Source organism: Cyanistes caeruleus, chromosome 2 (genome assembly GCF_971803275.1).
Source record: "Cyanistes caeruleus chromosome 2, bCyaCae1.hap1.1, whole genome shotgun sequence".
NCBI classification, from domain to species: domain Eukaryota; kingdom Metazoa; phylum Chordata; class Aves; order Passeriformes; family Paridae; genus Cyanistes; species Cyanistes caeruleus.
Genome location: NC_141702.1, coordinates 67212915 through 67227310, shown reverse-complemented (window position 1 = coordinate 67227310; position 14396 = coordinate 67212915).

Genomic DNA, 14396 nt, shown 5'->3' with positions numbered 1-14396 from the left:
ACAAATGTGCAAGCCCAAAACCCCTCTACCTTTTTCATCGGAACATGCTTTCCTAACATGCCAAGACTACCCACAAAAGTGACCATAAACCCAGTTTTTATGGGGTTTTTTTTGTTGTTTCAGAGGAAAGAAGAGATCAAAGTGTGGCGGTGACTGAGTAGCCACCCATGCTGCAAATCATGTTTGCAAATGCTATTAAATTGAGAATGGCATTAGGAACTTCCAGTGTCCTCGAGAATATACTATTTTTCTTTCATCTATGATTTAATTAATAAAGCAGGATACTTTCACTACAGCTCTCAGGTGAGTTTAAGTTACCTCAGCCCTACAAAAAAAGGTGGGACCTGATTGTAATAAGCTTAGTGACTTTATTTCCAAGGTGACATTTCTGACTAAACCTTTGCATCATTAAGGCAGTCACCAATTGATGCACAAAAGCTGCAGAGGAGGTTCTACCCTCAGAAAGACTGCAAGGTATTGGACATTTTGGAAAACTAGTCTTTTTTTAACATGGACGAGAGAGGGAACCCAAGACCACCAGTTGCTGTTGAGTTACCTTCTGATCACTCAGCAGTAGCAAGTAGGGCAAAATGGTCTCTCCAGACCCTTCCTCCTGATCTGGGTCCCATCTCTTTCCTTTCTGACACCTTTGCTTACATGAGCAACCAGGTAGGTCTCTGCTTACAATACTTCATGCCTAGGATTTCAAAATGTCATTTTAACCATGCAGCTGAGCAGGCCAGTTAGCTTAGGGAGGAAAATTCACTCTGGAGGCCACTCCATGACACCTCTGACGCAGCTGACAGCAAAATGCTTCCTGTGAAGGCTTTATATAGAACATCTCACCACTGACAGCTGACAGCCCATTCGTCTTGGTTTAGCTGCCACATCTGCTTGACAGAAACAAGTTGAGGGATACTATTCCACCACACATTTAAAACATTAAAAAGTGGAAAAGACACCCTTTCTTAATGCTGTAACCCCAAGCCAGGAGCTCTGTCCCCACAACATGCTTTCACAGTGAGGACTGAAGAAACAGGTTAAATTTTTAGCTGTTTTGTCACTGCAGCTGGATTTCCTGAACTAAAGGCAGGCACCTGCATTAGTCTTTTGTAGCTGAAGACAACCCTATAGGGCACAATGCAGACTACCCATAGGTTGGCACCAATATGAAAAAGAATGTAAAATCAGGTTTTTTGATTGATCTTCCAGTGGCCACCTTTTAAACACTGGGTTTAGCACTGGCCTGTATTTAAGAATGACATCAGGTATGAACCTTTTCCAGTTTTTACCTCTGCAAAATCTGTAATCCACTTGGAAGAATATCTTCTCATATCTAACAAGCTGAACTCCCAGCATGAGTCCAGAACACAAATCTGGGTTTAAAGACAATTGTTTCATCACAGCTTTTGTGGGTAGCAAGAGGCAATCAAGAATGAAAAAGTTATTTAAGTTTCTCAACTGAAGACACTCCTCACTTATTATATTCCTTTACAGCCTGAACTTTCCATGGTTGCTTTGTCTCTGCTTGAGGTAACTATGGTTTCAGAGTAGTCTGTTCTGACATTTTACAATTTGGGAAAGAAATCCAGGACAGTATGCACTTCCGCTAGTGTCAAAGAGGAAGCACTGACATAGATATAGGTGCAGATAGGAATGGAGGTACTGGAATGAGCTGAGAGGATTGCACCCAAAAGCCAAAAACAACCATTCATTTTTATCTCATGTGTTACAGATAGCATATGCCAGGAAAGTGTTGTCATTGCTAGTCACAGGTCACATACTGCCAAAGGAATGTGATGATGAAAGAAAAGCAAAGGCCCATCTGTAGAGCCACAAGCCAGGACAGAGCACTCAGAGCTTTCTTTGTGGGCATGCTTAGAGACCCAGACAGATGGACATCTGTTGTCACCTGTAGTTTTTATTCTGCTTCCTGTGTCATTATAGTCAGGCACCAATCTAGCACTTCCAAGTGAGTTTGTTGCATCAAAGTTAAGCCTGGGGTTGCCCTGTGGCCACCTCTGCTTATCTCTAGAGCACAGGAAAAGGAAGCCCTACTTCTCCAGAGTGTTACTGCAAAATGACACCAGCATGGGTCTGAGCTTGCTGTTACAAGTGACTTTGAGTTTAACCTTTTTTAATTTGTTCCCTTGAACAGGCCACTAACAGACCACAGAATTTTATATAATTTTCTTGTATTTAGTTTTATTGTTACTGTGTTTAAAACCTCAAAAAACATTTTTTGAGCATTTCTTTGTCTATGGTGTAGTTTTTCTGACCTTGAATTCCAGTGATCCTTTGTGATATCCAAGCACTCTTAAGCATTAAGATGAGCTAATATGAAAATCATGCTAACTGCTTCTCAGTGCTCATGCAAACCAAAGAGAATAGAAGTGAAACACAGATTCAGTGGCTTGATGTCATAAGGCCCTGATTTACCTCCCAATTACTGCTAACAGAAAATTGCAGTTGCTGGGAATGAAAAGCCTGTGGACCTTTGACAACATGTGCACAATGCTGTTTATAGACAACAGCCTCGTAATAGCTGACCTTGAAGAACTCTGCTGGGTCTGTAGCTTTGCTTCTCTCCTAATGCTTCCTGTAAACAACAGCAGCTGACAAAACCAATGCAAAAGAGAGGGAGGAGGAAAAGTATAACTTCATTTAAAAACAAATCCAGAGATGGTCAAAACAATTTACTCTGTTAAATAATTGTGTAAGCACTGCCTACATCCATCTCCCACTGACTTCAACCTCTTCTGTGGTGAGCAAGCACTGTTGATATCAACCAAATGACCCCTGAGATGTATTCTCCTCTGACTCAGCAAACTGAACTGTAGCCACTAATCACCATTCAGCTGATGTTAGAGTTTCTTATTTCATTTTGGTACAGATTTCAGGGTTTTCTGAGTGACATCTCTGGCAAATTAGCAGCTAAAACATAGCTTCTGTATATCATCAGCAAAGGATCTATACTATCAGCAGCTAGCCCATTTTCAGAAAGAAAGCCTGAGGCAGGAAAAGACAGCTATTTCTGTGTGGTTTAGATTCCTGCCAGATTCTCTAAGCTTGCCCTGTTTTCACCTCCTGCCCAGCTCTCTGCCACAGACCTGCCTCCCTAATCCCTAAGAAGCACCTTTATTGCCACATGCCAACTGCCCTGCCAGAGCTGTGGCTCTGATGCTTCATGATTCACTGCGCACCTGTGGCCTTGCCCAGGCCAAAGCCTTTTTTACAGCTACAGACAGATTTTGCTCTCTTATTTGATTTTCTCTGGCTGTTGCTTCATCCAAGTACTTGCAACACATTGTTTTACGCTACATTTATTTTCCCACTTAACATTTCTGCTTATCAACCCTGCATGAGCTGAAGCAGTGCTACTAGCATTGCCAACAAGACAATTCCATAATGGATTTATGTCCATGAACATGAAATGGTATTTCATTGCCCAAGGTCAGTCTGAACAGTCTTTATGGGGATCTGTCTTTTCCATTTGGGGCTATGACTGCAGGTGACAAAATTTCCTTCAGCTAGATTTCTTGCATAATGAGTGAGCGTGCCAATGCTGATCCTTTCCACAGCAGACGTCAGGGTTTGTAATGTCAGCTGTCAAATACTTAGGGCCAACATTAACCACAATGGGCACAGTACAAAAACAAAAGTTCATCCCCAAAGCACTTGCATTTGTTCTCTTACTAATTATTTCCCAAATCTTGCTGCTGTTAGGGGTGTAGTGCAATACTGAGAGCCAACTGTGAGTGTGCTTGTAGGGAGATCTGACAGATGATGAAGTTTAACAAAGACAACAAGCTGGGAAGGCACTCAACCCTTGTGCTCTGTTTTCACAGAATTAAGGAAATGTCTGTCTCCAAAATAAAGCCAGTTTTTATATGTTCAGAATTTTAAAGGTTTGAATTTCTGATAATGGCTTGTTTTGTGCTGCACTGTGGAAAAAAGAGAGAGCTGCTATGTCTACCAGTGCCCCTGAAACTAAATCATTAGCTGATATAAAGAAATGTTCAACATTCCTATTACATTGTATTTGAAAGGGATTCATCTGGTAACTCAGTAAGTGATCAAACCATGGAAAAATGTCTGCTAAATCATTGTCTTCATGTTTGCTAGGATAGTAGGAATAAAAACATATTAGCATATTTAATCCATTTTGCAGTCATAACATTTTTGCTCATTCTAATAACAGCAAAGGAATTCTAGAAAGGCAGTGACCTGGGAAATTTATAGTTAGCATTTTGTGACCTTTATTTCAACAGCTTTTTAAAATGAAGATTAAAGAAATAATTAGACACTGGAATGAAATGTAACTTTCAAATGTTCTTGGAACCTAAAATAGCTGCTAAGGAAAGCAATGTTGAAGTTTGGGATTACAAGTTATTTAATGGAACAATTACTTTCTCCATCAGAAAAATCACCCCCCTGTGGTGCTCTGATCAAGAACAGCTCTCTTCTTTGTTAGCAGCAGTAAGAATATCTTCTTGTCTGGTAAGAGAAGTGGTTCAAATCTCTGTTGTAGTGATTGTCTTTTCATGAGTAGGAGGGTTCCCAGATCACTAAAGTACAGAAATACTCCTGGCTGCTGCTGCTACTGACTTTCCTGCAGGATCAGTCTTCTATGTGGTTACTTGTATGAGACATAGTACAGTCCTGCTGTACAGAAATGTGAGCATAATTTGGGGTGATCAGGCAGTATAGTGATGGAGGAGCCATATGGAGATACCCAAAGTTTTGGGATGCAAAGTAGATTCTACTGGAGAAGCTTTATGTTGGGGTCCCTTTTGCCTTCTATCTCATGCAGTTAGTTTCCCCTGAATGCTAAATGCATGCAAATCACCACAATGTTGATTTGGTAGCATTTTGCATCTCCTTTTCACCAGTTGACAACAAACTGATAAAACCAAGTTGAAAACTCTTTAACATTCAGAACACTACCACAAGTATGAGGGGGAAAAAACAGCACTGGACTTGAAAGATTCTCAGAAGCAAATTTTTGCAATTGACAGTGCTTTACTCTTTGTGGAAAGGTCAAAATTGTTTTTTTTCAAGTTAATTATATGTTCCTAAGGAAAGTTATTTCAGTCAGAACATGGTTTTCAGGAGTAATATTCTCGTGCTACTTTTATAGTAGCATTAAATATCTCCTGTTGAAGCCCATAATACTTCAGCAGCTGCTCACTTTGAAATGAAAAATCCCTACTGACTTGGGATGGCATAAACATGTTTAAAGACTTTTTATTTATAAAAAAGACTGAAAGACCTCTGTTTGTCTCATTCTTCTCAAGTAGTGCTAGCCAAAAATATTTCAATGCAATGCTTTTCAGTAAGAGAACACTATTCCAAGGAAATTACACCATTTAGTGGAATTGCGTTCATTAGTGCCAAATTCATAGGAGAAGCCAGCAACGATCACGATACACACACAGAGCACATTGCAGACAACAGCTTGCCTCAAACTGTGTAGACACCTGATAGTTGTAAAAAACTGGGCCAGATGATGCATCTGGATAAATCATTATTATATGTAACAGCCTGGATGGTAGTTGATTAGTTGCCTGGGTGTCCAGGTGAAGTTCAAAGTATTCTGCTCAAGAAAGAAAGAAAAAAGAAGGCAAGAGGAGCCCTCAGTAAAACTCACAGTGATATGACTGAGTCATTGTTTCAAAAAGCCAAGTGGGGGAAAATTCAAGCCCAGACATTCAGACACCTATATTTGGACACAAAATTTAAATGCTCAGGTATATATGTATAAATGTATAGATTTTCATTGAAGTCAGCAGAGATCTAATTCTCCATACTTTTGCACCCATAGAGGGGCCTATTGACACCTGAGATACTCTAGGATATTCGAGACATCCATGGGTATGATAAATTTGATATAGGACCCACAGAAGGCATGCGCCATGGTAGAATAACAGCTTGAGGCCATACATTTTTGATGAGCATTGCCATCAATAGCTTTAGTCAATACAGGCAGTGGAATTCTCAGAATCTGGCATTTAATCAAACATATGTGCTGCTCCAAGACAAGCTGAACAATTCTCTAGAGTCATGGTTGGTTGGTTGGTTGGTTGTTTTTTTAAGAATGAAATTGTAGTGACAAAGTGAGGCAATACTTCTGTTTAGTAATACTGCTACTTCACAAAAATACTGTGTAGATGGTTGATACCTGAGCCTCCCTGTAGGAACCGGGTGAGACCAGAGCTTTGCTGGTTCTTCCCACCAGCCTGCTTGGGCAACAAAGTAAAATCATTGTCTGTGCCACACAGGTTTGACAGAACACTGTAACTTCATTCAAATCAGGGCAGGCAGTTTCTATCTATCAGATCTGTCAGTAAAATATTGCTGTTATTTTCAGTACTTCAAGACATGCTGTGGGAAGGAGCATCATTGTGAATTCACCTTGAAGTAACAAAGACAAGAGGTTTTGCTTGCGTGGTCATATTTTTCCCAGACCATTTAAAGTAGCATTGAGATGATTGACCTACAAAGACATTTATGGGCTAGGGAGAAAATAAAGCCAAAACCTAAATTAAGTACTAGCATGGAGTTTTTCAGTAATGTGAAATTGCTGTGGTTTCCATGGATGCATGGAAAAGGCTTCCATATTTATAAAGTAAATTGAAGTACAGTCCAAGAAGCATGTAGGAAAAAACCTTTACTCTGCCTTTATGAATTATTAATTTTAACTGGGCCAGAAAGTGACCCAGTGGAGAATGGGGAACCAGGAGAGCATGTGCTTCACTGGGTAGAAAGGGAATAGGAAGAACATTTTGCAGTAATGATATTAATTCCTGGCCTCCCCATCCTACCGGTATTTCCTTCTCTCCAGCATATTTCTCAGGCCTTTAATGTATATTCTTCAGTGTAAGACAGTATTAGCAATCCTTGTCCTTAATTTTGAGCAAGTTATATTTGGAAAGTATCACTGTGAAAGGTATCATAAGTCAGTAAGTCTCATTATGACCTGACCAAAATTTAGACACATTTAAAAATTCTGGTCTGAAAATACAAGCTGCTAAGGAAAAATGATCCTGTTTTAAAATTAAATCATGTTTCTCTCTGCTTTAGAAGGGAGAAATACAATGAGGAGATAACTCTCCAGTATTATCTAAATAGGGGTGTACAAGAGCCAGTGGAACCACTTCAAAAAGGTCATAAAAACAACTTTAGGAGGACTGAGAAAGAGCAGGATTAGCCAGAAAACAAAGGAAAACTCTTCCTAGGCAACACAACCTTACAGTTTACTAGAGCAAATAATGTTTGTGAAAAGAATAGAAGCTCTCTTGGAGCACTGGCTCCAAGAAAGACACTAATGTTGTAACACAGAAAGTCTTGCAGGTCACAGATACATTTTTCCCATAGGTGCTAAATGGCTCCAAAATAAAGGGAAAAGCATCACAAACATTAGGAAATAGACTGACATTGTTATTACTTTTTATGTTCTTCAGACTTGTACTGTTCTGAAATGGGTGGAGTTCTTAATTTGGTGGCACATTTACCGAGGAAGAAAGCAAAATAACTGCTTTAACTGAACATTGAAATCTCACACTATGACATAGAATATTAACTTTCAAATAGTAAGGTGCTGTAGCATAAAACATCTCTTGAACCTCTATTTGGAATTAAAAATCTCTCAGCTCTATGTCTTCCAGTTCAGTCAACATATAATAAAAATGGAACAGCTTTAGCTTCCCAAGAGGAATTGTCTGACATAATTGTAATTCAGCATGTGTCTACTGCCAACATCTGAGGCAATGCCAGACATAGTCACCTTAGCAGACTGGCAAAGAACAACCAGGAGTGCAGCTTTCTGATTTGGGGGAAGTCCAGCAATGGTGGGGCACAGTATAATTACAGGTAGAAACAGCAACAAATTAAATTCTGATCAGTAAAGACTGTCCCTTTTCTGTACATGTTACATCAGACTGTCTCTGATGGTAAATCTTCTTACCCATGAAAATAACCTTTCTTTTTTCCTCAGCAGAATTCTGGTCTCATCTGCACAGAGCAGTCTAAACCAAGATATGACACTTGGACAGTTTGTACCCTTGTAAGACCTGCTGCATTTTATACAAATTAAGCAGTGTCCTTGCTACTCTGGAACAGGCTGAACCTCTTTTCCTATGTTGTTTCCTTTGCAGAGAAAGCACTAAGCATGTAATTGTCACCTCTAGGAAGGATAAATGGTTTAAGCGATGAGTTTCTGCAAAATGTGGCAAAGCCTGAGGAAAATTAAATCCATAATCATTCATCCAAGCTCACTATAAAAAAATAAAAAAATAATTACCTAACAAGAACACACACGCACAAAAAAAGTCAAATTCCTGCAATAAAAATACAACAGCCTTGTTTGGCTTGATAACCCAATGGCTCCCTCTGCAGGGTGACACATCTCATCTGGATATAAAATGGTCTTGCTAACTGATGTACATCTCAAGCTGCTTCCAATGGAAGCTGACATATTCTCAGGATCAGTGAATACCGTGTTCAAATAAAACTCTGTGTTATGTGCAGAATAAATGTATGATATATCAGATTTAAAGTATGTGCTGTCTCACTTGAACATCACTCTCAAAAATTTTTGTATGTACCAGTTCAATTCCCTTTCCCACTGCTAAATCAATTATGTCCTCACAAACCTCCTTGAAATAAGGCAGAGGTCTCAAATATATTACGTTACCCTCTTTACTTAGTGGAGTCCACACATCTGAGCCTTTCTCTTAGAAAAGGACACAGTTTTGATGGAAGAATATTAAAACTAGTTTTAAAAAATGCCCAGAAAAAAAAAATAAATATGCTAGGGACATCATTCAGAAAAACAACAATGCTTTGTTAGTCTGAAAATTCTAATAACAATAAATGTCTATATAAAGAAAGGAAGACAGGGTTATCAAACGTTCTGATATTTGACTTCTTCAGCATAATTTCTGTTTCTGTTCATTATCTTTCAGAGAAAAACATGATCATTTATGTGCCTCTTTGCAGTGTTTCAAGGACTGGTTATTAGGAGTTGATGTTCACAAGCTCAGGCTTGGGACATACTGTTCCTGGGAAACATTCTGTCCACTTTAGGTAGCAACATGTCCTTTTCTAATCACTAGTTTCTCATTCACCTTGGAAATCGGCAGTGTATGGTCTCCCAAATTTCTTTTAAAAGCTGAGTGTCTTACAATACCCTGATCTGTGTGTGTAAAATGTAGTTAGAGAAAACACAAAATAAATATGTTTATTATTCTACCACACCTTATTGCAGCAGTAGGTACCAATAAGCCATTTCAAAACAGTTGCCGAAGCAAATGCTTCCCACTGTCTGTACATTTCAAAGTAATTCTCTGGAAACTAGACATGCAATTAGCTTTAATAGAAATAGCTCCAGGCCAGGAGACAGACTGCCATATCCTAAGCTTTTACTTAAAATTTTAAATACATCTAAAATTCATGAGTTGGACTATTTTTTGTAGCCATATATAAATATCTTACTTGAACTATTTATTTACTGAGCATCTCTAGATGCTGTTATATACTCTTAAGCATCCTAAGTATTTACTAGTCATATGGCTACCATCATTTCCTCGCTAGAAGAAAAAGCAGGCAATGTTCTAGTGGTTTTGAAAAGAAAATAATGTCTTCCCACACTTTTTTGCCTCCTGTCTTACTAGCCCCTTGTTTAGAAGCTTTCAGGCAACTGAGAAAGTGAAAACCATACAGAGTTCTGTGGATTGTAAAGTTTCACTGATTTCCAATGAGTTCAAATAAACACTTCTTTTACAACTATCTCTGTAAAGCCAGAAGTCATGATTAATGGGAGCCATAATGTGACAGAGAGGTGTACATTAGTATTGTCTGATATATATGGGTGCTATACTAACACTAGCTACCCAAAAGATCTTTTAAGTTCAGTACTGAAAGGGTTCAGAAGTGGACAAAAATCCTCCTCTGTATTTTACCTCTAGGAGGATAATTAGAAATCATGTTCAAGAGCTCCCAAGTATAAACTCTCCTTAGACCCAACCAGCAGACATTACTGAAAGGGTGCTAAAAAAAAAGTGTATTTGGCACAAGGAAAAGAAAAACTGCTTAGTTGTGTAAGGGCCTCTTACTGAAGGCTTCAGCACGCCTTAGAAAAGAGTAATTGCAGATGAAATTTGCACTGACACTGTTCTAGATATCTGTCATGGCCCATCCCATGTACTCAATACTCAGCTCACACCAACACAGAAAATCAAATGAAAGGCACAGTGTATTTGGGGCATATTGTTGCAAGTCAACTAAACCATGAAGACAGTAGGATATGTGAAGAGTATTTTCTCATTACTCTCAGATCAAAGAATGACCAAGTTGGAAGAGACCTTCAAGATCACAGAGTCCAACCTATGCCCTAACACCTCAACTAAACCATGGCACCGAGTGCCATATCCAGTCTGTTTTTAAACACATCCAGGGATGGTGACTCCACCACCTCCCCAGGCAGATCATTCCAGTACTTTCTGTAAAAAACCTTTTCCTAATATCCAACCTATGATTCCCTTGATGCACAGCTTGAGGCTGTATCCTCTCGTTCAGTCAGCTGCTGCCTGGAGAAAGAGACCAACCCTCACCTGACCACAAACACCTTTCAGGGAGTTGTAGAGAGTGATGAGGTCACCTCTGAGTCTCCTTTTCTCCAGGCTAAACAACTCCAGCTCCCTCAGCCATTCCTCACAGGACTTGTGTTCCCAAGCCCCTCACCAGCCTCGTTGCCTCCTCTGGACCCGCTCAAGTGTCTCAATGTCCTTCCCAAACTGAGGGGCCAGGACTGGACACAGAACTCCAGCTGTGGCCTCACCAGTGCCGAGTGCAGGGGAAGAATGACCTCCCTGCTCCTGATGGCCACACCATTCCTGATCCAGGCCAGGGGCCACTGGCCTTCTTGGCCACCAGGACACACTGCTGGCTCGTGTTCAGCTGCTGTCACCAGCACCCCCAGGTCCCTTTCTGCCTGGGCACTGTCCAGCCACACCATCCCCAGCCTATAACACTGCAGGGGGTTATTGTGGCCAAAATGCAGGACTCAGCACTTGGACTTACTAAACTTCATCTTGTTGGACTCTGCCCACCCATCCAACAGTTCCAGGTCCCTCTGCAGAGCCCTCCTCCCTTCCAACAGAGCAACACACCCAGCTTAGTTTCATCTGCAAATTTACTAATGAAGGACTCAATGCCCTCACCCATGCTGTTCATCACAGAAACAAATTCCCATTTTTGTTACACCTGAAAGCTCACCAATATAACAGAATTTCAATTAATACAGATAAAAAAGGAGGTGGCAGAAAGCCTATTAAATAAGGTTTGATAATTCTATGCTATATCCTGGTCTCAATCTCAATCATTTATCTATGGAGTGGTGAAAACCAGCATGGCTAATCAATACACATACACTTTATTCCCCCATAGAACTTATCTTTTGAGAAGTAACAGATTGAATTTTACCTTCCCCTGGAGAAAGTTTCAGCAAGGCTAAAAATTTATTTAGAAGCACTTTAATATGGTGCTCCAGCACCATGCCTACACAATCTATATAATCAGCTTATCTGGCCAGATTCTCCAGAATATGCAAAGACATAAGGTCCTCCAATTATCACTATGACAGGCCAGATTTTCTATTAGTTACAGATATCTATTTCCTATAATTTTTCAAAGAAGTATATGCAATATTAAAAAAAATACAATAGACATGGAACAGTGAATCTTTCCATATGCAGAGGAAACATCTAAGGAAAACAATTTTTATAGAAGGCCAGGCCTTCTCGGCAGGCACCGGGCTGAGCAAGCCACAAGAGGGAGCGCAAACACTGTTGGAAAATGCAAGGAAATGCCAGGAAAAAGGTCCAGGGCCAGGCAGCACTTCATGCCAAGTCTGTTGCTAATGACGTGCCTTCTCATTTGTACTAAAAATCGATTTAATTACCTCTTCAGATTTAATGTGTTACAATTTTTTCTTCAATACTAATCTGGTCAGGCGAGAGCAAGAAAAGAGCATTCTTTATGTTTGAGCTGGATAAATGGAATGCTGAGCCAGGTCAGAGCTTCAGGCAAGGCAGCCTTGTTCATCAGGCAAGTGGAACTCAAAGGCTTCAGCACTTGCCTGCGGCATAGGAAAACGGAGATCAGCTGGGAGCTTCTCCCTCCTGCCTCTCATCCCGCTTTTGCTGCCACCGAGGCAGGGACATGGACATGTGCAAGCACCAGGCTAACCCCAAAGGGGCACCCACTGCCAGCCCTAAGCAGCAGCAGGAAGAGGCATTCCCATTCTCTGCGACAGTTCCAGCCTCACCCCACCCTTTTTTCCTTCGTGAGAAACCACAACGCTCCTTAACTGTGGTGACATAGACTGACAAAAACTGAGATGTTTGCATGTCAAATATCAGTTTGTGAAATCTTCCACCATCATAGCCAGATTTTTCTCATCTCTTACCTCCGGATATTAGACAGTCAAAATCTGTTCTTGACCTGAAGGTTGTTTATATAAGCCAAGGATAAATGTATTCTTAAAAGCTGCTCTTTCTGGGTGGTTTAGCACAGTATAGTGGTTGTGTAACCATTTCACTTAGCTGATGCAGTATTCTAGCAGGAAACAGCAGCAGGAGACCAATGTTATTGCAGAGCACGAGCAAAAAGGGTATGCTTGTGAATACTGATCTCCTGACTGATGTAATCACTGTGATAAAAAATAGTCTTGATAGCATAAGGCCCAACTCTTCTGCATGAAGTTAGATACATTCAAAACAAACCTAGTTTCTTCTGGGAGCTGAAAAAGGAGGAAGGTCACACAGCTGTAGAGCAGATCTGTTGCCATCCTGCAGTTTCTTGCCTCCATGGGATGCAGCATAGCAGCAGAAGCCCCTACACTGGTAAGTCAGTAGGCACTGCTACAGAACTCATGACTGCCTCAAAACACAGGGTGAGAGGGGATCCATTCACCAGCATGAAGGAGATGCTAAAATGCCTCCCAACAGTCTTGACACACCAGGTGCTGGGAGAGAAGTTAACTGAGGCTTCTGCATTTGCCTTGCATTTGCAAGGCCTTGCAATGCATGGCTCTTGCATTTGCAATTTTACTACTAAAAGTAGTATTTTAGCTAAATCATTATATGTATTTTTCTATTAATGCACAAAATCAGTGAAACATCCTTAGGACAAATTAACTGGCTCTGAGGTTATCATGGTACTTATCACACCTGTAATTTCCCTTTGCATGACAGGATCATGAATGTTCTTACCAAATAGTTAATTTAAAATCTTCATTAATTATATACCCTGCTCATCCCTTCTTATACTTCTGTCCTTTCCACTTTCTCCTTTTCCTATTTCTTAGTCTGCAGTTCTTTTACTCAATGAACAACTAATTGTTCAAATCCTAATTCTAACCATCGTCCCATTGCCTGTAATAGGAGACAAAGGTCCAGCATCAATCTTTCCATCTACACTGTAATAAATTTACTGGTTGTGACAACATCAGAACAGACCAAGAATAGACTTTCAATTTTTTTTAAAAATATAACAAAATTGTAAATAACCTGATGCTACTCAGACTGACAGTTACAACACTTAAATTCTGTAGCAGGGTGTGAATTTTGAAAAAGTGCTGCAGTAAGTACAAAAAATAGTTATATTTAAAAGATGAGCAAATAGGACTGCAGCACACTAACTTCACAGAGCCATACTCACAAAGCCAATGACAGGCTATAAGAAAAAGTTACCACCAACAGTTCAAAAAAAATACTAGTTTTAGATTGCTAATTCAGCCTACAGCTCCACGGACACTGACACTCAAAAAGGGCTTCACTTGCAAGGGCATCACAGCATCACATTGCCAGGTCTTGACTTTTTGATCTATTAATGAAAATTTATCATTTCATGAAGGGAAATGAAATCTCACAATTTCAATGAGTATCATTTCACAAAGTTTCAGTCATTCCATTCCATTATTTTCACTTAATTTCAGAATTTTGTTTTTTTCAAACTAACCTTTTAGCAAGCTTGGGGCTGCAGCTGAGGTGCCCATCCCCATTTATGGCCCAAATCTGCAAGGTGTGAAGGCAGCACTGTTGTGCCCCTGCCACAATCCTCTTGGCATGCACTTTCTAGCCCCAGTGTCTCTGGAGCTCAAGGCTCTTTTCCTCTCTTAACCCCAGAGGCTTAATGCTATCTTGTCACTGGGGCTGAGGTTCTGATCACATGGGAAGTCCAGATTAGAAAGATGTAGGAGCAGCAAAGTTGGTGCCCTTCCAGGATCACCTTGGCATATCTTTTCCAGCCCCAGTTTTCCTGGAGCTCTGCAGCTCTCTGAACCCTAACCTCAACCATAATGGCAACTTTTCACTGCTGCTGTGATCTCCATC